This window comes from Triturus cristatus, chromosome 3_1 (assembly GCF_964204655.1).
Source record: "Triturus cristatus chromosome 3_1, aTriCri1.1, whole genome shotgun sequence".
Lineage (NCBI taxonomy): Eukaryota > Metazoa > Chordata > Amphibia > Caudata > Salamandridae > Triturus > Triturus cristatus.
Window position 1 is genome coordinate 1,085,849,282 of NC_140583.1, and position 12,882 is coordinate 1,085,862,163.

Below are 12,882 nucleotides of genomic sequence, written 5' to 3' on the forward strand. Positions count from 1 at the left end.
GGAAGGAGGCGATCCACTTGAGGGTGTCTTGCTGTATGCCATGTTGTAGAGTCTGTCGATGAGGGTGCTGTGGGAGACACTTTTGAACGCCATGGAGAGATCGAGGAGGGTTCAGGGCCATCACTTCTCCACAGTCAGGGAGTGTTCTGATGTCATCTGTGGCAGCGATCAGCACAGTCTCATTGCTGTTGTTGGCTGGGAATCCTGATTGTGTGGCTTTCTGCAGTTGGTTTTGTTCCAGGAATTTGGTGAGCTGCTGGTTAATGGCTTTCTTGAGTACTTTGGCCATGTAGGGGAGTAGTGAGATAGGAGGATAATTTTTGAGATTGCTGGGGTCGACGGAGGCTTTCTTTTGGGGGTTTCTGACTTCTGTGTTTTTCCATCTGTCCAAGAACGTTGCTGTGGAGATGGAGGTGTTGAAGATGCTGGTGAGTTTCTGTTGATTGGGTTTGTTGCGAGGTTGTAGAGATGGTGGGGACAGGGGTCAGTGGGTGCTCTGGAGTGGATGTTAGACATGATAGCTGAGGTGGTCAGGGCAGTGAGTGGGGACCAGGTGGTAATGATTTGGCTGATGTTCGCTGGCTGGTTGAGGTAGTTGCGGTTGAGGGCGATGGCTTGGAGGTTGAATCTGTTGGAGAAGTTGGTGATCTTGCTGTGGAAGTATTCTGAGATGGTGTGGCAGAGTTCTTGGGAGGGGTGGATGGTGTTCTCCATCACTGTTGGGTCAGAGAATTTTTTGACTATTTTGAAGAGTTACTTTGAGTGGTTGGTCGTGGAGGCGATGTGGGTGAGATGGCTGCTTTCTTGCCTTTTTTGCTGTGCCAGTGATAGTTGCTGTGGGCAGTTTTGTGAGCTGCTCCATCAGCCGGGTTCTTAGTGGTGAGCCATTGTTTCTCCAGTTGGCGGTAGTTCTGCTTGGTGGTCCTGAGTTCTGGGGTGTACCATCTGGCATGTTTGGAGGTCTTGTTGGGTTTTGAGGGTCTCAGTGGGGCGATTCTGTCAGCGTTGTCGGTGATGCAGGTGGCAAAGGTTTGGACGGACTGGTCGAGGTCTGTTGAGGCCTGGGATTGGGAGGTGGTGAAGGCCTGAGACCACTGAGTTTCGGTGACCTTGCTCCAGCTGCAATGGAAGCAGATCTGAAGCCTGGTGATGGTGTGCTGGGTATCAGTGATGGTGATGGTGAAGTGTACAATGGTGTGGTCAGTCCAGGTGAATTCTGTGGTGTGGCTGAATTTGATTCTCTTGATAGAGGTGAAAATGGGGTTGAGTGTGTGTCCAGCTTTGTGCATGGGTTCGAAGATCAGTTAGGTCAGGCCAATGTTGTTCAGGTTCTCCAGGAGGGCGATGGAGTTGGCATTGTTGAGGTCATTGATGTGGAAGATGAGGTAGCTGAGTAGGATGTAGTGCTGAGAGTAAATTGCTTGGGGGGCGATGAGGTTGGGGATGGTGTTGCACAATGTTGCTCGTGGTTCTGTGGGTCTGAAGGCGAGGGTGCCTCTTATTGTGGTCCTCGTGTCACTTTGTAATAGGAAGTTGAGGTGTTCCATTAGGTCTTCATTGGTGATGGTACATCAGATGGTTTCCTAAAGATGATGGCTATTCCCCCACCTTGTTTGTTGGCACAGTCTTCGTGTATCATCTTTTAACCTTCAGGAGTGGGGTGGTGATGTTGGGGTTCAAGGAGGGCTTGAGCCTCGTTTCGGTGATGAAGGATCTGTAGCAGATAGTGCAGGGACCAGGACAGCAGGCAGCGCAGGGACAGCGGGCAGGGTAGGGATAGGGAAAGCAGGCAGTGCAGGGACAGGAACAGCAGGCAGTGCAGAGACAGGGACAAATGGCAGCACAGGGATTGGGACAACAGGCAGCGCAGGGATAGGAACAGCATGCAGTGCAGGGACAGCAGGCAGCGCAGGGACAGCAGGCAGCCCAGGGACAGCAGGCAGTGCAGGGACAGGGACAGCAGGCAGCACAGGGACAGCAGGCAGCCCAGGTACAGCAGGCAGTGCAGGGATAGGGAAAGCAGGAAGTACAGGGCTAGAGACAGCAGGCAGCGCAGGGACAGCAGGCAGCACACGGACAGGGACTGCAGGCATCGCAGGGATAGGGACAGCAGGCAGAGCAGGAGCAGGGACAGCAGGCAGCACAGGGACAAGAACAGTAGGCAGCCCAGGGACAGAAGGCAGTGCAGGGACAGCAGGCAGTGCAGGGACAGCGACAGCAGTCAGTGCAGGGCAAGAGACAGCACTTGGGCAGCAGGCAGTGCAGGGACAGCAGGCAGTGCATGGACAGGGACAACAGGTAGCGCAGGGAAAAGCTACAGGAGTCAGCGCAGGGACAGCAAGCAGCGCAGAGATATGGACAGTAGGCGGTACAGGGACAGCAGGCACTGCAGGGAAAAGGGACAGCAGTCAGCATGGGGACAGCAGGCATCGTGGTCACAGCAGGCAGCGCAGGGATAGGGACAGCAGGAATTGCAGAGACAGGGACAACAGGCAGTGCAGAAACAGGGACAGCAGGCAGTGCAGGGATCAGGACAGCAGGCAGCACAGGGACAGCAGGTAGTGTAGGGACAGTAGACAACGTAGAGACAGGGACAACTGGCAGCGCAAGGGATAGGGACAGCAGGTGGTACAATGACAGCAGGCAGCACAGGGACAACATTCAGCGCAGGGACAGCAGGCAGTGCAGGGATAGGGACAGCAGGCAGTGTAGGAATAGGGACAGCAGGCAGCGCAGGGATATGGACACCAGGCAGCGCAGGGATAGGGACAGCAGGCAGTGGAGGAATAGGGACATCAGGCAGCGCAGGGATAGGGACAGCAGTCAGCGCATGGTTAGGGACAATAGGCAGCGCAGGGACAGGGAAAGGGGGCAGGCACAGTACCTGAGGAAGGGGTCAGGAGAAAGAGGGGTGACCCAGCCCAGCTTCCTCTGGACTTTGACAGGTGAGGACTGGCCTGTCCTTGGCCAGGGTCTGGCCCAGGCTCCGCTGGCACTCATCCCATGATGCAGGAGGAGGCGCCCTGTATAAAGGGCTGGCAGCAGGAAAACCTCAGCAATCCTACTCCCAGTAGCGGAGGCTGCTGTGATTTGTAGTTCTGTGGGGTGTAGGGTTCATGGTGAGTCCCCCTGGAACCTGTACTATGCACTGTGCCATACTGGGATGTTGCCTGATGAGCCTGAGATACTGATAAGACACGAGTGTACCATGACAGTGTTTGGGCCTCAAATAACACCATTGAATAGGGCCAAATAAAAGAACGAGATCGTCACATCACCTCTCAGTGATAGGTCCAACACTACACACGTGCTGGCACACAAACAGACCTATAAGCTGTCTGATCCCTAGATACACGCAAGTGACAAAGCTCGCCCCTATGAATGGCCCTTTCAGGACTCAAGTTTCTACAAAACGATTTTTGCCTGAACATTCTGCAAAATAGACTTGAGGTGTACTCATTTACCTAATTTGGCACCCCCTGTCACCCATCTGGTTTGCTTGGAGCAAAGCGGCCCCCAGCTGCAGGATGGCTGTTTCCTCTGTTGGAGTTGCGTGACCGAAAAAAAGAGCCCACTCCCTAGGTCCTATGGCATTTTAAGCCCCGCTGTGGTGCTCCCCATCGATGATCACACATTGCCTTTATGAAGGACGTCCTCACCTCCCTCACACTCACGCTATGTGTACTGCATTCTGCAGCACACACAGAAAGAGGTAATCACCTCTCGTGATTGTTTTTGGGCAGAAAGGTGTCCCTTCCTGCACACAATCAATCATCCCTGCCTGCGTTGGCGCATGGAAACCCATTGTGCGCCAGTGCAGGGGAAAAGGACAAAAATGCATCGTAGGGGCGCATTCCTGCTTTTTTCTTTCGTTGTAGGGCAGTGCAGCAAAAACACTTGCAGTGCTGCCCTAGGGCAAAGCCTTGTAAATGAGGCCCTATGTTTCTTCCTCATTCGATCCTTCTATCGAATAGTTTAAATAGGCTAACATGTTCACTGGTCTATATTTTTTCTTTGATAGCTAGCGGAAAAGGCTTGCGGGAGTGGGGCGAGTGTGGGGGCTGCGTGGGTTGCTGGGTGGTGTCACGGGGGTAGTCACGAGGTGAGTCGCGCAGGTGGTGGGGGGGCGGGTTATAGAAGAAAAAAACCTTCCTCGAGGCCCTTTCCTGCACCTTCTGTGCTCATGCTCTCCTGAGCCCGCTTCCCGGAACAGGAAGCAGGCAGCCAGGCTCCCTCCCCCAGGGCAATCAACAGTGTTGTGATTGGTCGCTCAGCCAGGGGCTATAGGGGTGGCCATGTTCTCCATGCAAGCTGTAATGCAGCCTGCATGGAGAATAGGGAAGTGCGCATGATGGTTTTGGGCGGCCCGAGAGGGTCGACCAAACAGTCATTGAGCGGATGTATGACGTTACAACGCACACTATTACAACGCATGCACTTACAACGCATTTTTTACAACGTATAATCCATTACAACGCATGACATTACAACGCATGACACTACAACGCATTTTTAAAAAATACCTTTACAACGCACTACCATTACAACGCATACTACCTTTACAACGCATACCATTACAACGCATAATATTAAATTACATTTAAGGTAAGTATTAGATAGTATAGGGGTAAAAATTACTATTCTAACTCCAGGGGGTGCAACAGTAGGGTAAGTGTTGGATAGTGTAGGGGTAAAAATTACTATTCTAACTCCAGGGGGTGCAACAGTAGGGTAAGTGTTGGATAGTGTAGGGGTAAAAATTACTATTCTAACTCCAGGGGGTGCAACAGTAGGGTAAGTGTTGGATAGTGTAGGGGTAAAAATTACTATTCTAACTCCAGGGGGTGCAACAGTAGGGAAAGTGTTGGATAGTATAGGGGTAAAAATTACTATTCTAACTCCAGGGGGTGCATCAGTAGGGTAAGTGTTGGATAGTATAGGGGTAAAAATTACTATTCTAACTCCAGGGGGTGCATCAGTAGGGTAAGTGTTGGATAGTATAGGGGTAAAAATTACTATTCTAACTCCAGGGGGTGCATCAGTAGGGTAAGTGTTGGATAGTATAGGGGTAAAAATTACTATTCTAACTCCAGGGGGTGCATCAGTAGGGTAAGTGTTGGATAGTATAGGGGTAAAAATTACTATTCTAACTCCAGGGGGTGCATCAGTAGGGTAAGTGTTGGATAGTATAGGGGTAAAAATTACTATTCTAACTCCAGGGGGTGCATCAGTAGGGTAAGTGTTGGATAGTATAGGGGTAAAAATTACTATTCTAACTCCAGGGGGTGCATCAGTAGGGTAAGTGTTGGATAGTATAGGGGTAAAAATTACTATTCTAACTCCAGGGGGTGCATCAGTAGGGTAAGTGTTGGATAGTATAGGGGTAAAAATTACTATTCTAACTCCAGGGGGTGCATCAGTAGGGTAAGTGTTGGATAGTATAGGGGTAAAAATTACTATTCTAACTCCAGGGGGTGCATCAGTAGTGTAAGTGTTGGATAGTATAGGGGTAAAAATTACTATTCTAACTCCAGGGGGTGCATCAGTAGTGTAAGTGTTGGATAGTATAGGGGTAAAAATTACTATTCTAACTCCAGGGGGTGCATCAGTAGGGTAAGTGTTGGATAGTATAGTGTAATATTATGCGTTGTAATGGTATGCGTTGTAATGGTAGTATGCGTTGTAATGGAATGCGTTGTAAAGGTAGTTTTTAAAAATGCGTTGTAGTGTCCTGCGTTGTAATATCATGCGTTGTAATGGATTATGCATTGTAAAAAATGCGTTGTAATGGTAGTGCGTTGTAAAAGTTGCGTTGTAAAGGTTGTTCCCCATTCCACAGATGTGGTTTACTTAATAACTTGCCCATGCGGACTAAAATATGTTGGCATGACAAGTAGGAAAATCAAACAGCGCATTTGCGAGCATCGCAGTACTATTCGTTGTCGCAAAGTAAGCAGAAAACTCACAGAACATTTTCTACTGTTGAATCACACGACAAATGACTTGAGATGGTCAGTCATAGAAAAATTGAATCCAGGACCGAACATCCAACAGTTACTCTTTGAGAAAGAACAATGCTGGGTTTATCGCTTATCTACACACCTAGTTGGATTGAATGATAATATCCCATGGAGCTCAGTACTGAAGCGGTGAGTTGTCGATCCATTTGGAATACTGCCTTTCTTAGCCTCCGTTCAGCTCAGCCAAAACTGAATCAATAACATTATGTATCGTTTCAGTTTCCTTGCCAGCCCCCAACACAAGGGTTAATTGAGGAGTTTTTCTTGCTCTGTCGTCCTCCCAACCCCTGACAATGTATAAAAAATTAAAAAACTAACTTTAACACACTCACACTAATTAATTTCATTGTGTCAATGTGCTTAACAACAACCAGACGCACCACTGATCTTTGAGCGCACTTTGCTACAAGTTATGTGGTCCCTGTTAATAAAGTTCGTCTGTTCAACACCTTGCACTAAGTACACGCCTCCTTCTTTGTCACTATATGCGTACGTACGCATTGGACATCGCACGAAGTACACGCCCCCATCTCTGACACCATACGCATATGCACGTAGGGGACATCACGTGACGGGTGTCACGGAGTATTTACTTCCGTGTTTTCCCAGTACTCACTAACATCCGGGCCGAGCAGGACTGATCCAGGTCTATCGCGGGAGTGTGCGAGCATGGAAGTAAGTTGGGGGTCCCCTCTTTTAGCTCTAGGTTCCCTCATTCTTTCATACAGTATCTCTGTAGAGCAAGATATATTAACTTTCTGCTTGTCACCCTTACAGATACTATAGCTCACTACCCCTCTCTCGGACCCATGATGTTAGTCGTACATTGTATACGAGTAAGAGGACCATTATTTTTCCATGCTACTGTATTTTTAATCATCACTGTTAGGCATGCACTGGAGCAACGGCGCCTGGCAAACACCATGGGCGCCCTTATCAGCATGCTTGACACGTTCAAGAGTTAGCTACCCTTTCGGTAAACACAGCGGCTAATAGCCACTACTCATGCATAATGTCTGCTGAATACACAGAACATTATAAAGCAGACGCAGGCACAACTAGTGTACTGAGCTCAATAGAAACACCTTCGTGTTTTTATATGCTCACTGCTAAGACGAGTAACGCTCGCCCCTGGGCGTTTGTGACTAAATTTGCTATTGACACCCACTCCCGCTCCACAGCACGGGATTACCAAATTATTTGTTCACTTGATTTCGTAAAGGACAGCAATGTAACAAACAAGTCATATGTACATGTTCTTTATGTGTGTTTTGTCTGTTTTTCCTTTCCTTACAGACTTTATTAGCCTCGGAATAGTAAGAAGGCTTTTCGGTAGAACTGTAAGTTTTACCACTTGATCTCCACAGGTTAGGGTGCGCCTTAGCGTGCGCATACCGCTGTGGGGGTCCACCTGGTCCTGATGAATGCTTAGCCAACTGGGCATGACAAGCAGAAACATGTCGACCTTTTTTCTTTCTCACTAATTACAATTGGACGAGCTTTGGTTATCCTAACCAACCAGCTCTAGTCCATCTCACCTGTTTTTATTGGTCTTTGGTTTGCCTTGATTAAATTAGTTGTTGGTTAAAACCATTAACCTTTTAAATTCACACCCACCTTCCTATCCAAAAACCAGCTCCGCTGTAATTCAGGCGTCGCAGCACACCAGGGAGGCATTCGGCCTCCTTGGTGGGAACCCGATGATGAAGCATGTCACCAACTAGGTTGGTGAGTGAGGGTTCTTTTAACAAATCCTTTTGGTTTTTGCCCACGCTGTTGCTCTCCTTTTGTCCCTTTTCCCCATTCACTCTTCCGTTGTTTAACAACAAATTTGAATAACATAAGATTACTATGGCAGATTGTCTTCTGTTGTGTCTAATTTGAATGCCTCTCGGACTGTGCAGCATGCCATTAGGGAAGGAGGCCATCGTTCCTTTTAGCCCACATTAGCTAAGGGAAACCTTGTTAATTATTCCTCAATGGAAAATAACATCATGGCTGCAGACTGGGTTGCCCACTTCTCCAAGCTCTACTATCCCCTCACCGTATTACATGAGAGCTTATCATATGATTCTGGCCAAGTGAGTGCGGTGTCAGTTTTTTCCCTGTGGGACTTCCCTGACCACGATAGCAACCCTTTAACTCTTCTCGAGGTAAGGACTGCTTTGGACTGGATTATCCCCAATACAGCCGCAGGTCTTGATAAGGTTCCGGGAGATTTATTTAGGGCTGAAAAGAACATATGGTGCATCGTACTTGGTTATGTTCTTTAATGCTGTTCTGAATGGTGCTCCTATGCCTTCCACCTGGGCAGGGGTTGAGATAATTCGGATTTTTAAAAAGGGTACCCAGTCTCTCCTTGCTAATTACCTGCCCATCTTCAGAAAATATTTAGTAGAATCAGCTTGGCTAGGCTGCATGAGTGGCTCAATTGTTGGTACAATCAACCACGTTTTTCGTCTTGATCTGCTGCATTGGAAGTATGTATCACTTAGGGGTTGCCGTTTATACGTGACATTTGTTGACCTCCAGTCAGCTTTTGACCTTGTCTCCAGGGATCTTCTTTGGAAGGTTCTGGGTGATAAGGGTATCCCTAAGTATCTCTTGTTGGTCTTGATCAGGTTACACTCTGGCAACTTTCCACAAGTGCGCCGCGGGACCAAGGGCAAACTCAAGGATGCCATCCCGGTCAACCGGGGCGTTAGGCAGGGATGTGTTTTGGCCCAAACTTTATTTCTGCTTTTAATAAATGGGCTTGTGGCATACTTGGCGGATTGCAAGAATGATGCACCAAGTCTTGCATGTGTTAAGATACCAGCCCTACTGGTTGTGGACGACACCCTCCTGATCTCTAGATCTTCGATGGGCCTCCCAAAGCTCCTGGCTCAGTTTGGGTGTTTCTGCAAGCAGAGGGGGTTGGAGTTCAACATCAGTAAGACCAAGTACATGGTCCCTAACCCTTGTCCAACAGTCAGTGTAAACCCTGAACTGCATGGAGCTCGGCTGTAGCAAGTACCAATATTTGAATACTTGGGGCTCACACTAACTGAACTCTTTGCATGGTCTCTGCTTATCGTTAAATGCAAGTTGAAGCTCGGACAGTACTCAGGTGGTATTATTAGGTCCCTCAGGGGCTCCTACTTTTGCCCTATTTCTTTCGGTGAACAAATTTACAACATGCAAGCTGTGGGGGCTGCATTGTATGGAGTGGAACTTTGGGCCACAGAGATAATAGCTTGCTGGATAACGTTGAAAACGGCTTTATGTGTTCTTTGACTGACCTTCCTGTTACCACTCCGCTCATTCCTCTGCGCCTAGACTTGGGACTGTGATCCCTTAGTTCAAAAATATGGCTTAGATCTTTATTGTATTGGCACATATTTGGGTGACACTGATGCTATTAGTCAAGTCAAGTCAATATTCTTTATTCGGCTGAGTACCAGCCATAAAAGAGAACATCTTAAAAACATTTCATGTGAAAAAAAGTACAATATAATCAATGGCAGTATCAATTAAAAGTAGCCCGGTGTCAAATCACTTGTAACAAGCCGATCACTGATAAGTATAAAATCAAAACTTAGCAGCGTTTTAGTCTGATCAAGACCGGGCACACGATTTAACATCTATGTACAAAGACCATTTAAATATTACTACTAATTCCCACATGGCAATATCATCATGAAAGTATACAATACAATACTAATAAGATGATAACAAGAGCCCACCGGCCTTACTATACGTACAACATCATATATGCACAATAACCAGATTAATGAAAGAGTGCATAAACAGCTAACGAATACCATTGATGCTTCCTGTCCAGGAACCCTCTAACCAGTGGGTTGAATAATGGAGGGCTTGGTTCTTCTCATGCGTATCAGCCAAGCGCTACCCAGGAATTTTGCTACTCCACACACCGTGGCTGAAGAGGTCGTGTCGGTGCAAAGAACCCACAGGGCCATTTTATGACATCTTAAACCCATCCCCTTGCATAAAGGTTTTAACCATATCCTCCTGGGCACCCTGTCGGCGGGGCAGGCAAAGAAGAAGTGCGCCACGGACTCGCTAGGGGCTGCACAACCCGGGCAAGCCTTCGCTGTACCTCTTTGGTTATTCCACCCGGAGGTGAAGTCATTTACTGAGAGAATCCCAAACCTGGCTTTTAGGTAGAGTGATCTGTCCAGGGGTTTCTCTATAAAATCGAGGAGCGGTTCGAGTAACCTGAACCATTTAAACTCCAAGAACCGCTCTGTGAGTATACCCCCTTCACCTCTACGAGTATCCTCCATCTGAACCCAATCCCAGTACAGCTTCTTAATGACTAGCTTGGGAGGCGGTGTTTGGCTCTTCCATGAGTCACTCAAGCCCAGTTGCACAACCAACTGCCTCAAATTACTCAGCCATTTGATCCTATTACCTGTGTTAAGCAGAATAAGTTCATCTAAAACAGCTGCGTAATTTTTAAGCTCCCCGGTCCTTCTTAGTCGAACCCAAAAAAGTAATGGGCGAAGGCGCACTAAGTCTTTGAGGGGTCGCCTACACATGTCAAGACGTAATGGAATTAACGGAGTGGAAGCGGGTAGAGCTACCAAGTCTCTCAAAAATGTATTTTCTGAAATAATTAGCTCCGATATGTTCTCAAACCCCCATAGTTCGGAACCATATAGGGCGGATGGTAATACTTGGCCCTCATAAATTGTGAGAGTTGGTGCCACGGGTTTACTCAATGACTCCCGCTGTTCTCTCAAGACCGTCCCTGAGACTCTTTTAAAATTTAGTGACATTTTGGCCAGATGGTGACTCCAACTCATCCGACTATTTACCCTGACACCCAAATAATCAAAGGAGTCTACCATCTCCAATAACTCGCCATTAAGCGAGAGATTATTCCTGAATCTCTTAGTGGGTGAAAGGGCCATAAGCTTAGTTTTAGAGGTATTGATGGTAAGACCTCTGTCACTACAAAACACACTAAAACGGTTCAGGAGCTTTTGGAGGCCTGCTGGGGATTTAGAGATCAAAATGGTATCATCCGCAAAGAGTAGGGTAGGTGTTTTTTCCCCTGCCAGGGAAGGCGCGTCTGCCGGTTCCTCTCTCAGATGGTCCACCACACCATTCACAAAGAGAGAGAACAGGGTTGGTGCCATGACACATCCCTGGCGAACTCCCCTCCTCACGGGCACCCTCTCAGTCAGTTGTCCCTGGGTGCCCCATCTGATCCTCGTGTAATTCCCCTCATGAAGCCTCACAAAAAATCCAAGAGTGGTCCTGGGAAGCCCCTCTTCTCTAAAATACCCAAAGCCTTGCACGAGGGACCAAGTCGAACGCCATCCTGAGATCTATGAAGGCCAGGTAGAGACTACCATTGTTGATGGTCACAGACTTCCAATAGATCGCAAAACAACGGAAGACCTGGTCCATTGTGCCCACCTTTTGACGAAAGCCGGCTTGGAAATGAGAAAGAACGTGCTCCACTTCCATCCAGGCACCCACCCGCAGGATAATGACCCTGCCAACCACTTTCTGGATCACGTCAATCAGACTGAACGGTCTGTAATTGGCAGGGTCATCTCTGGCACCCTTTTTGTACACGGTTATCACCTCTGCTCCCTTCCACGAATCTGGCACTGGGTGTCCCTTGGAGATCAAGTTCATTATTAGGGCAATAAGTTTGGCCCAGGCTGTGGGTTCTTCCAGGAGGAGATCTCCCGGGATTCCATCGGGGCCAGCAGCCTTCTTCGAGTCAGATGTCGAATAGCCGATACTACCTCAGAAGCCAGAAATGGCTCTTCGTGCCACTGTAAGGGAGAGACCATAGTGACTGAATGGGAAAGAGAAGGGCTCATCTCCTCCCCTCCGCCATACAGAGCAGAAAAGTGCGAATACCATTGTTGACTGGTTATATGATTAACTAATGGTGGCTTGGTGCGCTGCCTGGCCTTATTAATCAGATCCCAAAAAAGCGATGCATCCTTCCTACTAGATGCACATTTGAGGTCCTGCCAGTATTGTTCCTCCCACTCTCTTTTAGCCCGCACCATTTCCTTCGCATACTCCTTCCTGGCTACTCTGACCAGAAACTGATTCTTTCTGCGTAAGGCAATGGTTAACTCCTTCCTTTTTACCTTGCACTGGTCCGAGTACCATGGATTACTGGTTTTGGGCGGTTTTTTACTCAATCTGCCACTTTTACCCTGGATTAGAAAGTATTTACCAACTTCCTCATTAGCATTCTTATAGACCAGGGCGAAAAGGGGCTCCTGGGCACTACCTGTTCCCGAATCAAGTCCCGCCAACTCTACAGTCAGCTCTTCTATATGCGCCCTAATCCTCGCCAGGTTGTCAGTCTGTAAATGGACCTTGTCCCATTTCAACCTACGGTTACCATTATAAGGGACCACCTCATTTGTTAGCCTCAAGGGGGCACTCTTCAAATCTCCTTTTAGATTACCCCACCTTAGCTTCATACATAGGGGGTTGTGATCACTATCCTGCGAAGGAACCACCTCCATATCTATTAGGTCACGCCACAAAGTGACATCCAATAAAATATAATCAATTCTGGACGGGCCACTAAGCCTATTGATAGTCATTGCTCCGTCCCGGTCAGAAGGTGACCTACCATTTAGAGCTCTTAGGTTATATTCCACAGTGAGGGCATTAATCTGTATTGCCTTAGATGACCATTTTTTAATTGGGGCTAGTGACAAAGCAGGAATAGACCAGCTAGAGTCCTCATCCTCTGTACCCAAGGGATCATCCCCACTAAGGGGTTCAAATGTACAATTAAAATCACCACCCACAAGAATTTTAGAGGATGGGGGGCAGTTAGCTAGTGCCTGTTCTAGAGTCGTAAAAGTAC